Below are 13,414 nucleotides of genomic sequence, written 5' to 3'. Positions count from 1 at the left end.
AGTAGTACGTTGATAATTCTCAAGAAGAGAAGAGAATATATATGTAAAAATAAGTTGATGCAATGAATTTTCATTACCGGATTGTGCCTAGAAGTTTTTGATCTCTCAAGGCCTTGTATAAGCTTCACCAATGAGTAGCCACAGTGTGTCTTTTTGTGTGTACAAAATGAGTGGGAATTTCTCTTTTTATTTTGTTTTAGAGGTCCCTTGTTGCCCAAGTCATCCCCATACCCCCCTAGTCGCCCCCTCTTGCTAAAAGAGTGTGTGGAGGTGTCACAAGCTCTCCCCACTTTCCTTTAGAGGTGTCCTTCTATACCACTTTTAGGTGATACACCTCATGTAGTATCCATGCTTATAGTCAACAAGCTCCCCACTTCCCTTTAGAGGTGTCCTTCTATACCACCTTTAGGTGATACACCTCATGTGGTCTTCATGCTTATAGTCAACCATTCCATAAGAGATGGGTCCATGGTTGTGGGTCATCTATGGGCATCCATGGACATACATACACATGCAAATATATGCCCATGAACATGCATACAAATACATACCTTAGACTATGAATTGATTTATTAACATTAGGATAAGAATTAATTGGCTAAATTGAGCTTAACTCATCAGAATTCAATTATGAAAGTTGCTATTAAAAGACGAGATTGAGGATGATAGGCTAAGGTGTTAGATGCATACACCTGCTATATTTAGGAGATTTTTGAGCACCCATCTATTTTTATGGAAATTCAATAGCATGGACTTAGATGAGACGATCACATTTAGATGGGTGTAAGCACCTCAAAACTTTCTATTTTTGGACGAAAGTGATAAAAAATAATTTTTTTTTTGAAAGATTTACATCAGTATATTCATCATTAGCTTGTCAGAGGTGGAAAAACTATCAAGATTAGAAATTTTTTATTTATGACCAAAGTGGCATAATATTCTTTTCCTTTACATGGGAGTCCTTGTGAGTACGAGTGTGCATGAATACATGCATGTGTGCACAGTGTGGTGCATGTGGGAAAGGGGAGAAGCACACGAGATGGTGCAGGTGGAGCAATCTCCGGACACCAGACGTTCGACCCCGGGAAAAAGGCACAACGTCTTTACCCCAATAATCTCGCACTTAAAGGTGATGCATCAATAAGTGAGGCCTACTAACTAAAGTACTAGTATTTACAAGAAACTAGGTGAGAGACTCTCTCAACCTATGCCCACTGGCTCACTCTATCGATCTACACGCAGTCATATCGGCTCTGGTCATAGGTGAGTGTGCGTACTCACGCTAGAGCCTACATGTAAATCTCGTAGACTACTCTGTATGGTTTGCAAAACTTTACTATGCATCATGCTAGTGTCAGCCATCGCACGATTGACAACCCCTGCTGCAAATGCTCCCACTGCAGCTGTTAGATCGGGCCTCAACACTAACAAGTCAAACATGAGATGTGCTTGAACATTGATGAAAGATATGCAAACCTGTCTATACTCGCCTCCCCTATGCTATTTGCAATCACTACATCATCAAGAATACCCATCACGTATGGATGTGTTGACACCGACACTGGGAAGCCTACGTCCTTGTCACCCATAGGCAAAACTATGTGTCTTGGCACCAACTCATCAGCCTCTAACATGAGCATATCAAAGAACTCCATTTCTGTCAGCTCTATCTCTGTCTCTAGGGAGCATATTTGCTCTAACTCTACCTACACAAAGTCTGACAACACGTGCTGTGTCTCACTAGAGCACTGCCGCTCTATCTTTGTCTCTACAAAATCTACTGGCATGTCTTGCACAACTAAATTCTCTATCTCGTGAGCATGGTGGAGCTCAACTGTGAAAGAGACATGTATCATCTCTCACTCAAAACATGCTAGTAATCAATCACTAATGAACTGTAATGCATCTGGAAAGACTGCTCTCTAAGCAGTATCCGACAACCAAAGTCAGCTAGCTATCTCACTGAGATTAAGCTCTGTCTCATCTGAGGAACATAGCGCACATGTCGTAGCGTGTATGATGCACCACTAGGAAAAGACAAACAAACATCTCCTGCACCCTCTATATCAAACATTGAACCATTGGCCAAGTGTAGACAACCAAAACTCCCACTAGAGAAGGGTAAACCAGTCATGATTCGGTGTGACATGGAAAACTGCATCCTAAGCAAAACAACCAAAAACACGCATATGCTTGATAGAAGGCTTTCTATCTTGCCATGCTTCATATAGAGAAATAGATTGCAAAGCTTTTGTAGGACACTTGTTGAGTACATAAGTGGCACACATGACAACCTTGAGCCAAAATGAATGTGGTAAAGCTTGATTCTTGACCATACATCGTGCCATTTTCGTAAGAGATTTGTTTTTTCTCTTAGCAAAACCATTTTGCTGAGGCGTATACGACATTGTACATTGTTGTTTTATCCCATGACTAGCCAAAAATACATTAAATTCATGAGACATATACTTCCCCCCTCGATCGGAATGGAGGGTGTCTATAGTACATTTCGAGACATTTTCATCCATAGGAAGAAATTAATTGAAGTACATAAACACTTCAGACTTAGATTTCAACGGGTATACCCATGCTCCTTATCACCAAAATTGTAAGACAAAGTGTTGCCAACAGAAGCATAGGAACAATTTTTTTTCCACTCGTAGCAGAACCATAAGAAGTGGCTGCATTACTGTTCCCACCTTTTCTGTGAGCTCCAATAAAATCTTGTTCAACTGCACACTGTCATGCTGTGACATGTACATATGGGAACACAAGCTACAAGATCTATCTTGCAACTTTTTAAATACATAATTATATTTCCTATAATGTACATATGCATATCTAAGTATAATAATAAAATTTCTATCTCATCCTATTATTTATCTCAAGGGTAACATATTCTTACTTTACAGTCAAAAAATAATTTGAGAAAAGCGTCATAGCTCCGCTTGTTTAACTTGGGGCAAAAAGCATTGATTCTTTATTTCTACTATCTCATTATCATCTCACACCCTAGCTAGATTTTAAATCTAGGGTAACTTCAATATATATATATATATATATATATATTCTATGTATTTTTCATATTTTTCTTATATTTCCTTTTAATAGCTACTAAGAAGGAATCAAATCCTAGTGGGACACTAGCTTGCATGATTTGAAAGATACACCTCTTTTAATGCATTATTGCAAGGATGACTACAAACTTTGTCAGCAGCAATGTCATGCTTTCATATTGCATGCGGTGTCCATTGGAATCAAATGAAAGTCTAGGCTAACGGAACCACAAGAAGACTTTTGCTGCCAAAATTTCACCCTATGTTAATGATTTTTTAACACAAGGTCCAATCCGAATTTGAAAAAGTATATATAATGGGAGTCGTAGCTTATGAGATGATTTTTTTGCACCTATTTTTACTGTTTTATTTGGATCCACGGTTGAGGAGATATGATAAAACTACTAGACCCCAGTCTGTCACCATCATGCAGGGACATCCCATTTCAAACTTTTTAAGTTTCTGTTCACACTGGCTCTTCTCTTCTTGTGTAAATCCTTGGGGGTTACCTTCACCTATAAAAGGGGACCTCTTCTTCCTTGAAAACTATTCAAACCATTCATGAATTCATGAGGGAGTGAGAGTAGTAATGGCTAATTGTACTTAGCCACCATAAACATAAACTTAAGCCTACACTTACTCCTAGAGGAAGACTAGCCAAACTTGTAAGCTATCCTTGGAAGATAAACTCTAATCAAACAAGGACTTGAACTTGGTGCATCAATCAAGGTTTAAAGTCTTCCCTCTTCTTCTCTCTCCATAAAAAATGATGAATAACTCTCGAATGGTTTGTCAAGTAAGACGTGTTCTACTTTGATATTTTGTTGATTTCTTGCTGTTTTTTTTTTCCATCTCAAACCAATATATATCTCTAATTTCATCTCCCTCTCTACCCAAACCTATTTCTCTCACTCTTAGAAATTCATTCTCTCTACAAATTCTAGGTTGTCCTTGCTACAGGTACATCTCTCCCCGAAGTATCCTTATTGCCTGCAGACAAGAATAGGGCTTGGGAGGGAAACTTCTCTTCTCTTCACTTCTCTCATATCTATATTTCTCACATACTATCCTAGATGAATGATCCAATGATGTGAATTTCTATTGCTTTCACTCTGTATGATCTATAAGAATTAACGTATGGATTAGCCATAAAATACACTTTCAACAATGTACAATGTTTCTCTTTGGCCGAGAAAGGATCAATGAAATACTTCTTTCACCGAATCCCATCATACTATCTTTATAGACTATAACTTTTTACTTAACGTAAGTGTAGTTATCTTGCTATGAACCAAGAGGATTTGTACACACAATTAATTTCAATCACTAGACAAAATATATATATTATGGTAAGCACAAAACTACAATTCAAAAGAACAATTTGTAGCCTCTTTGGTCGACAAAGATTGAACACCATTAGCTCATCTATTAACCCTTTCATATTACCCATGATACGATATGACCATAGCCTTGATGTTTTCATCTTTGTGCTGTTTTGATATTCTCTTTTGTGTTCTTTCTTTGTGTGTGTGAGTGCAAGAGAGAAAGAGTGGGACTTCTTTGATTGTACTTCGTTCCAAACCCTAGACTTCATGGCATCTATGGTTGAAATCCTTCATATAGTTTTGGAGTTCTCTCAAAAACTCTCACAGCCAAAATCCCGTTGCTTTCTTGCAAGATCGCAAATTTCTCGACATATTTTTGGTGAACTCGATGGAAATCTGCCAGGGTGAGAGTTTTTGGGTAATGATGGGTGATCATATTGAGCAAGAGGGTATTCATTTTGACCCAGAAACAATGAAAATGTTCCATGCATTGCAGTGTTCCTGCAACAACCACATGCCACTGAAAGAAGGGAGATTTCAGCAACCAAAGCCATACAAGCGGTCGTCAATAGAATGGATCAGTTCAATGGAAAAGTATCTACACGAGTATGTGAAGAAGATGGAGCTCCATCGCATGTGATAAGGTGAGATGATTCAAAGCTTTGAGCTAGTTGTTGCTTCAAAAATTAGGGAACATGTTAGGAGAATTGAAGATGGGCATGAGAGAAACTGGGAAGAACTCAAAGTAGCTTTAAAGGAGGAATATTTCATGGAGGACTCTGAGAGAGTGACCAAAAGGACATTCTTAGAATGGGTAGTCAAGCCAAAGCAAGGACTATCAATAACAGAGCTACTTAGGGAATTTGAGTGAAACTATGCAAAACTTACCAGGACAGAAAGGGCCACACTAGATGTAGAGAAGATAGATCTTTTCTTACAAGTTGCAGGTAAAGGGTCTCAAGAAAATTTGGAGCTTCTTCTTGAAGATGAAGATGCGAAGCAAGGACTAAAGACCGACTGGAATGAAGTTGAAGGTGCTATCTCATTGCTTGCCAAACCAAAAAGAAGAAGGGACAAGATGGTGGTAAACACTACAAGTTCTTCCTTCTCAACTTCTGACAAAATGGTAAAGTCTACTTTTATAGCTCCTAAGTTTGATGAGTCCATGCTAGATGAGCTTGTGAAGGGAATGCATGACTTGATGGTTAATCTTGCAAAGATTGAAGAAATAGTCCAACCATCAGGGCCAGTTACTAGGCAAAGACAACAACCCAAAGCAGGTTTTGTTAATAGATGTATTTGGTGTGATAGTACAGACCATGTAAGAAGGGATTATGATGATTATAGTGATGCTTTGACAAAAGATGTTGTCTTTTTTAAGGATGTTAAAATCCACTTAAGAGAGACAAGTCTACCCTTGAGAGCTAACTTTGGGAAGGGGGGAATGCAAATGTTAGTTGAAGATATGGCAACTAACCATGCCACCTCTTCAGTTGAGGCAGCTACTTATGGAGTAAAAATTGAGCATCTTAGTGATGAAGAGGTAAATGACCATCATGGTCAAATTTGGCCAAATGTCATGCAATTAGCTAAAATGGGAAAGCTTACAAAAGAAATTCTACATGAAGCATGTGATTGCATACGTCCAGGATGGAGTGATCCAGTGGACTCATTGTCAGTGCATGTCTACATTACAAAATGCCAACAAAATGAGGCTATTGTAGAAGAGAAGTGCAGACGTGAGAATGTTGATCTGAGGACCATCAGAAAGAGCTTCTAGAAGTGGGGGAAGAAGTGACTCAATGCCTTCCCAAACACTCCCGACACAAGGAGCATCTCCACTCTGAAGTACTCATGGAGGAGTCTACAGCTAGAAAGAAGAAAGATCCAACAAAAGGTAAGACAAAAGGCCCAACTTACAAACTACAATCTAATATTGAGGTTGCTACAAATTTAAACAAAGTCTTGGAGAATAGGATTTTGAATAGCAGGAGTGAGTTTACTCTAGGAGAAGTTCTTGGCATTGCAAAGCATGAATTCCATAAGGAGATCATTGACATCATCAAGAAAAAGAGAAAAACTCTTGGTGAAGTTTCTCGTCCACACGTCGAAGGAGAATCCTTGAAGACACAAGGGATGTAGCTGCAAAATAAGGAGGATGATGGAGGAGTGGTAGAATGCTACCAATCTAGTGGGAAAATAAAGCACGTGCATTTCTCAAATGATGATGAAGAAGTTGAAGCTATTCCTAGAAGCTACTATTCACAAAGTCACTAAGCAAGGGCTACTACAGAAACTTTAGTCAAGGTAGGTGATCGTGAAGAGCCATTTGTTGCCTTGATTGACCATGGTTTAGAAATAAACATAATGTCAAAGAGTCTCTACAACGAGTCCAAATGGCCAATGGACACAAATCATGGTTGGATGGTAAAAGTGGAAAACAATTCATCCGATGAGTTGCATGCAGCATTTCGAGGTGTGAAGGTGACAATACTAGGTGATATAAAGATTGACCAAAAGTTCTTGTACAAGATACATCGTCATATCATCCCATCCTTGGACAGCCCTACATTGTGGGAGTTTGAATGGAAACAAAGGTAATGGACGATGGTTCATCATATGGTAGGATACGCAGCAAAGATAATAAACGAGCTGTCCAACTTCCCACAGTTTGTGTAAACCATGAAAGAAACCGTGACAACCTGAGAGAACATCCTTTACCAAAGGTGAGCAAAGAGTATCATGATCATAGGGAAATGATGGGTTTTGGCCAAGTACCATTGTAAAGCGGGATTGCAGTGGTACAGAAAGAGAAAGGGTCTCGCCTGATCCAAAAATAGGTGAAACTTTCTTAATGGGCTCGTTGGTAACAAGGAATGGATCAGTATGTTTTACAAAACTTGAAGATTTGAAGATATGTGAGAGGCAATATGTACATAATATACAAATAGGCATGAAAAAGAGTGGGTTGCTAGAGCCTACTAGAAATGTTTTGGGTTTGTGTGAACAAGTTTCTCTTGTAGATACTACGCGTGAGCTTGATGCTATAATGGAGTTTAGTTTGCATATTGAAAATGAAGTTGTGGAAGTTGCTCTATAGAAATGTATCAAGTAATAAAAGACTTTAAAGAAAACCAAATAGTTGGCCCAAAAGCCCATGTTGAATACAAGAGTGTAGCAAAGAAGGTGGAAATAGTAGCTTCACCCTTACCACCCAACAACAAGGAAAAGATTGAGCAAGCTTCTTTGCAACCAAGTTTAAGGAATCCTAAAGAGATCGGGCATACCTTCACAAAGGAGTCTTTTCAAGAGTTGCAAATTGGTTGCGAGGAGTTTTCAACACAGCAGAAGAGAAAGTGCTTCAAAGAAATTCTTTCAAAGCATGGTAAGGCTTTTGCATTTGAGCCACATGAGATAGAATGTGTTTATCCTTCTATTGTAGCTCCTATGGTAATTTTTACAATACGTCATGCGCCTTGGAATCTGTAGCCTATTCCGGTTCCAAAGGCTCATTTGCCAAAGTTAGTAGAGCTACTAAATGAGAAAATCAAAATGGGAATCTTGGAGCCTTCTTGTGCTCCATAGTCAAACATGTGGTTCACAGTTCGAAAAAAGAATGGTGCTCTGCGCTTCATCCAAGATATACAACCAGTGGACAAAGAGACAATTAGAAATGTAGGTACATGACTGATCGTGGATGAGTTTGCAGAGGTGTTTGTAGGTAGGAAAATCTACTCAATGGGAAATCCCCGCCCAAAAGCAAGTAATCTTGACCCTCATCTATAGCCCTTGCACTGCATTTTCACATATAAGCACCTCAAGAACGACAAATACTCAAATCTCTATCCAAATCATTGACATCCACCACACCCACAGAGGGAGCAGCCACTTACTTTACACATACCAGAGACACACGTATGGTTTTTACGCATAGTATGACACAAAAACAGAGAGAAAATTGGCATATATCTGAGAACAATGGACAAATATCATTGTCTAATAGGAGTAGTGGTGGAGCTTTAATTTCCTCTCATTTTGTTGGTCTTCAAAAAAGGATCATGCTTTTACTCCGACTTATGCTATTACTTGCACTCCTATTTGCTTTGGCGGTCCTCTCTCCTTGACGTTTAGTAGCCAGTTCTCATTGTAGCTTCAGCCCTAACTAACTCTCCCTTTTTTATGTGCAATGTTGCGATAATTTCATGTTGTCCATCCCTTCATGAGGGACATCTTAAGCCATCATCTATTTATGCAACCTCTGCCCCTCCTTATACCTTTGAAACCTGCACTCTGAGTCCCCTTAAGCCTGTGGCGACTCCTTCTTTGACCTACACACCAGCCCTTTAACTAGCTCTTGTCTGTCTCATTACGTGCCAGCCCCTTGGAAGCCCCCAAGTTGGAAACCAATCGTGCTCCTCTCCTTACCTGCTCACGGCTCTCCTAATTCTAGCGACTCTACATACCCAAGAAGCCTCGCCTCCTTATGCAGCCCTTGGTCACCCCTTTGCAACTCCTCCTTGTACAACAGGCCATCATCGACCCTCTCGATTTGTAGTACCCTTCTCCTACATACCTCGGCCTTCCAACCTGCTCATGGGCCGAGCCCACCTGCAAACGGTGCTCCTGGCCCTTCTGTACTGCAACCTGAGCTGCTCCCTTCCCTCTCTGGTGCACATGGATCCCCTCCTTTTCTTCTGGCTCGTGGCTCCTGTTTTTTTTCCCTTGCATGGCCACCAGGTGGCGCTTGTAATCTTCCCCCCAGGCGCCTCTCCACTGGCCGCTTCTCATACGAAAAAGCCCCCTCATCATCCAGATGGCGCCACCTTCCTACAGGTCTTGCTCGTTTTCGGCGACCAAATTACCAATTTTTTTTTTTTTTTAAAGTTCCTCTCAAGTTGGGCCACCTTCCCACGAAAGAATGCTTGGCACAACTGTCACGAGCTCCGCATACCTTGATATCCGAATTTCACTATGCTAATGGTCCAAATTCCAACCCGACCACCAGAAAGATTCCCCTGAATAGTGATTTCCGTGGTCGACCATCGTTTCAAGCTTGAAATGATGCCCAAATAGTAAACGACCATGTGCTCGAATACAGAAAGATTTTGACTCCGTTGACCTTGATGTCCGATTTGGCGTACATGCGATCAAGTTTCTCGGCTAGCAGAGCTCCAAAAACCACGCTTTGACCTGTATAGGGCCGTATTTCACATGCATACCAGTGCGGTGCTTGCTTAAAACTGCATCTAATACCTGTCCAAGTATGCTATCATCAATCTGTCTGCTGCCATGCACCTGCCTGACACTTTCTCGGGTCGACACGGCTTGGGCGCACCATCATTACCCACCCCCTCATTGAGCATTCATGCTCAACCATAGCATTATTTAGGTAAAATAGAACTGCATAATAAGAGGACTGCAATATAGGTATGTACATAGGCTAGATAAAAGTAGATAGAGAGAAAGGTTCATCTGCTGTAGAACCCTCCAGGTTCAAATGGAAAGCCGTGAGCTTTCCCAAGCATGATTGCAACTCCTCCTGGATCAAAAAGAAATTGTTGGCCAAAGCCATGCATCTGTAAAATATATGAAACCTGTGCTGGTAATACATCTGTAAATCTGCACATAGAGCATGATAAAAGCTCTCCATAACATTCCTCCTCTTCAACTTGTATCAAGCAATGTCCGCCGTGCACATGATAAGCATCCCCATCCATATGAGAGACTCCTATAGAGTCCCATGCAACCATACCAATATCCAGTGAAGAGGTCTTCATATCGGAAACTCCTTGCAAAGAGGATAGTATCTGGCATACAACTTGCATACCATCAACCCATCGGCACAAACCTCTTTGCACATAGCCTGGATGTTTCTTGCCATCAATCCCAAGTCCATAGAACCGCCCTCGTTGACAATTTTATCCTCTATTTCTGTCGTTGCATCCCAAACTTGATTGTCCGCTTCGACATCACACAAAGGCCCAAGAAAAATCACATGTGCTTCTTCTTTTGACACTGGAGGAGGTACAAGGTCTTGCTTAATCTTCATCCTGGCCATAGCTTTAGCAACAAGCACATGCGATTCCTCATCTATACTAACCATTGGCTCGTCAAACCCCCAATCAACGTCGTCCTTAGAGCTTACCTCTCTAGTTGGCAGAGCCTCACCATCCCAAGGCATAAGAGATGGTTGCCCAACTCCTTGGTCTTAGACATCATTTTTTTTTCGCCTCGACTACTTGAGCAAATTTCAGTTTTGTATCTGCCTTTACAATTGGAGCCTCTGACACTTGCATAGTCAGCTTGATCTCCTCTATCACTTGTTGATCTTTACCCCTACTGACACCTAAGAACCAACAACATCTTCTGTCTCTTCTTCATGCATATCCTTGTTTATGCATCCTTCATCCTCATTGATGAGATCCTCCTTTGAAGACATGTATGTATAACACATGGGGGGCACCAATGAAACACGATATGGAATAGAGCTTACCCATGGAGAACTTGCAACCGCTGCATGTTGGCAACTGTGAATTGTTTTTACCTATACTGCTTGTTGCAGGGTTGTCGAAACAACTTCATAATCACTAGGCATGAGCAAACCCATCTCCATCTTCTTCTTCGTCTTTCTACTCTTCACTTTGGCGACGTACAATGCATCCTCATTAGGCCTCTGCACCAGCAAACTCCACCTTCTCTCGAATCTTGGGATGTAAGTACTCCAAAAATCTCTCTAATTTGAAGTAGTCGTTGCCTCGGGACTGGGTAGCAGCTTCTAATTGCTGCCAAATATCTTCAAATTGCTTTAAAAAAATTGCAAACTCACCAATTACATCTTGCTTCAAAACCTTCAATTTCACGTCCAATTCTGCAGGCGAAATTCTCTGCTTGAAGTCTTGGATAAACCGTGCTCGAACCAGCTTCCATGACTGTCGACAATCGGGAACTTCCAACTCCTCGAACCAAGCTTTGGCCTTCCCTCGCATCACCAGCGGCACATCCCTTGACTTGGCTTCGTCGATCACCATCCGCATCGACAACATCCAAAGATCCACATCTGACATCCAATCTTCAGCATCTTGCTCACCTGATAACAATAACTCACAATCTAGCACCGTGTTATTGCACCATGCCATCACTTGAGCGATCAGTGTGATCCTCAATGGGGGCACCACAAGATGGAAAGGGGGAAATGAGAAAACCACCAGCACACAATCTGAATACCTCTCTATAGCTCAGTGACTCCACAACACCCTTATCCCCTAGCAACCACACATCTTGATACACAATCTGGAAACAACTGTTGCCTCTACCCGTACCCAACCAACCCTGTTTGCAAACTCCCCGCCCCAAAGCAAGTAATCTTGACCCTCATCTATAGCCCTTGCGCTGCATTTTCACATATAAGCACCTCAAGAATGGCCAATACTCAGACCTCTATCCAAATCATTGACATCCACCACACCCATAGAGGGAGCAGCCACTTACTTTACACATACCAGAGACACACATATGGTTTTTACACATAGTATGACACAAAAACACAGAGAAAATTGACATATATCTGAGAACAATGGACAAATATCATGGTCTAACAAGAGTACAGTGGTGGAGCTTTAATTTCCTCTCATTTTGTTGGTCTTCAAAAAAGGATCACCAGCGGCACATCCCTTGACTTGGCTTCGTCGATCACCATCCGCATCGACAACATCCAAAGATCCACATCTGACATCCAATCTTCAGCATCTTGCTCACCTGATAAAACTAACTCACAATCTAGCACCGTGTTATTGCACCATGCCATCACTTGAGCGATCGGTGTGATCCTCAGTGGGGGCACCACAAGATGGAAAGGGGGAAATGAGAAAACCACCAGCACACAATCTGAATGCCTCTCTATAGCTCAGTGACTCCACAACACCCCTATCCCCTAGCAACCACACATCTTGATACACAATCTGGAAACAACTGTTGCCTCTCCCCGTACCCAACCACCCTGTTTGCAAACTCCCCGCCCCAAAGCAAGTAATCTTGACCCTCATCTATAGCCCTTGCGCTGCATTTTCACATATAAGCACCTCAAGAATGGCCAATACTCAGACCTCTATCCAAATCATTGACATCCACCACACCCATAGAGGGAGCAACCACTTACTTTACACATACCAGAGACACACATATGGTTTTTACGCATAGTATGACACAAAAACACAGAGAAAATTGACATATATCTGAGAACAATGGACAAATATCATGGTCTAATAGGAGTACAATGGTGGAGCTTTAATTTCCTCTCATTTTGTTGGTCTTCAAAAAAGAATCATGCTTTTACTCCAGATTATTCTATTACTTGCACTCCTATTTGCTTTGGCGGTCCTCTCTCCTTGACGTTTGGCAGCCACTTCTCATTGTAGCTTCAGCCCTAGCTAACTCTCCCTTCTTTATGTGCAATGTTGCTATCTTTTCAGGTTGTCCATCCCTTCATGCGACGGCCATCTTAAGCCATCATCTATTTATGCAACCTCTGCCCCTCCTTATACCTTTGAAACCTGCAGTCTGAGTCCCCTTAAGCATGTGGGCGACGCCTTCTTTGACCTGCACACCAGCCCTTCAACTAGATCTCCTTTGTCTCGTTACGTGCCATCCCCTTGACGGTGTAAGGACATGGGTCCTATGGGCAAGGTCACCGGCACGGACGGACAGTGTGTACGCTAGGGGGAGGCTATAAGATAGCACGGTTGGGTGGAGACTAGCACACACATTACCACTGCCCTTTCACTGGTATCCAAGCTATTTTTGGGAGGAGGCTAAAAGTGGCTTGCATGTGGGTGCGACGCCCTGCTTCTCCCCCACGATTCGCAGACAGCGACGTCTCCGCTGTGCAGCAAAAAGAAGACAGACGCAGTTTCCTATGCGAGCAACGTGTGGACAGATAGAGACAATCAATCGCAGCACCTCCACAATGGGTGACCAAGGCAAACTCGACTGACTACTCAACGGCTTCTGTTGACGCCGTTGGTTGCACGCATAGGA

General features: G+C 41.7%; 1 pseudogene; it reads right to left on the bottom strand.

Moving 5' to 3' along the window:
- Positions 1–10,727: 10,727 nt before the first annotated feature.
- On the bottom strand, positions 10,728–11,526 carry LOC147432996 (uncharacterized; annotated as a pseudogene).
- Between the last annotated feature and the right edge of the window lie 1,888 nt (positions 11,527–13,414).

This window comes from Adiantum capillus-veneris, chromosome 20, assembly GCF_014529385.1.
Source record: "Adiantum capillus-veneris isolate H3 chromosome 20, ASM1452938v2, whole genome shotgun sequence".
NCBI classification, from domain to species: domain Eukaryota; kingdom Viridiplantae; phylum Streptophyta; class Polypodiopsida; order Polypodiales; family Pteridaceae; genus Adiantum; species Adiantum capillus-veneris.
Note: the sequence above shows the minus strand (reverse complement) of the source record. Positions and strands in the feature narration are given on the sequence as shown.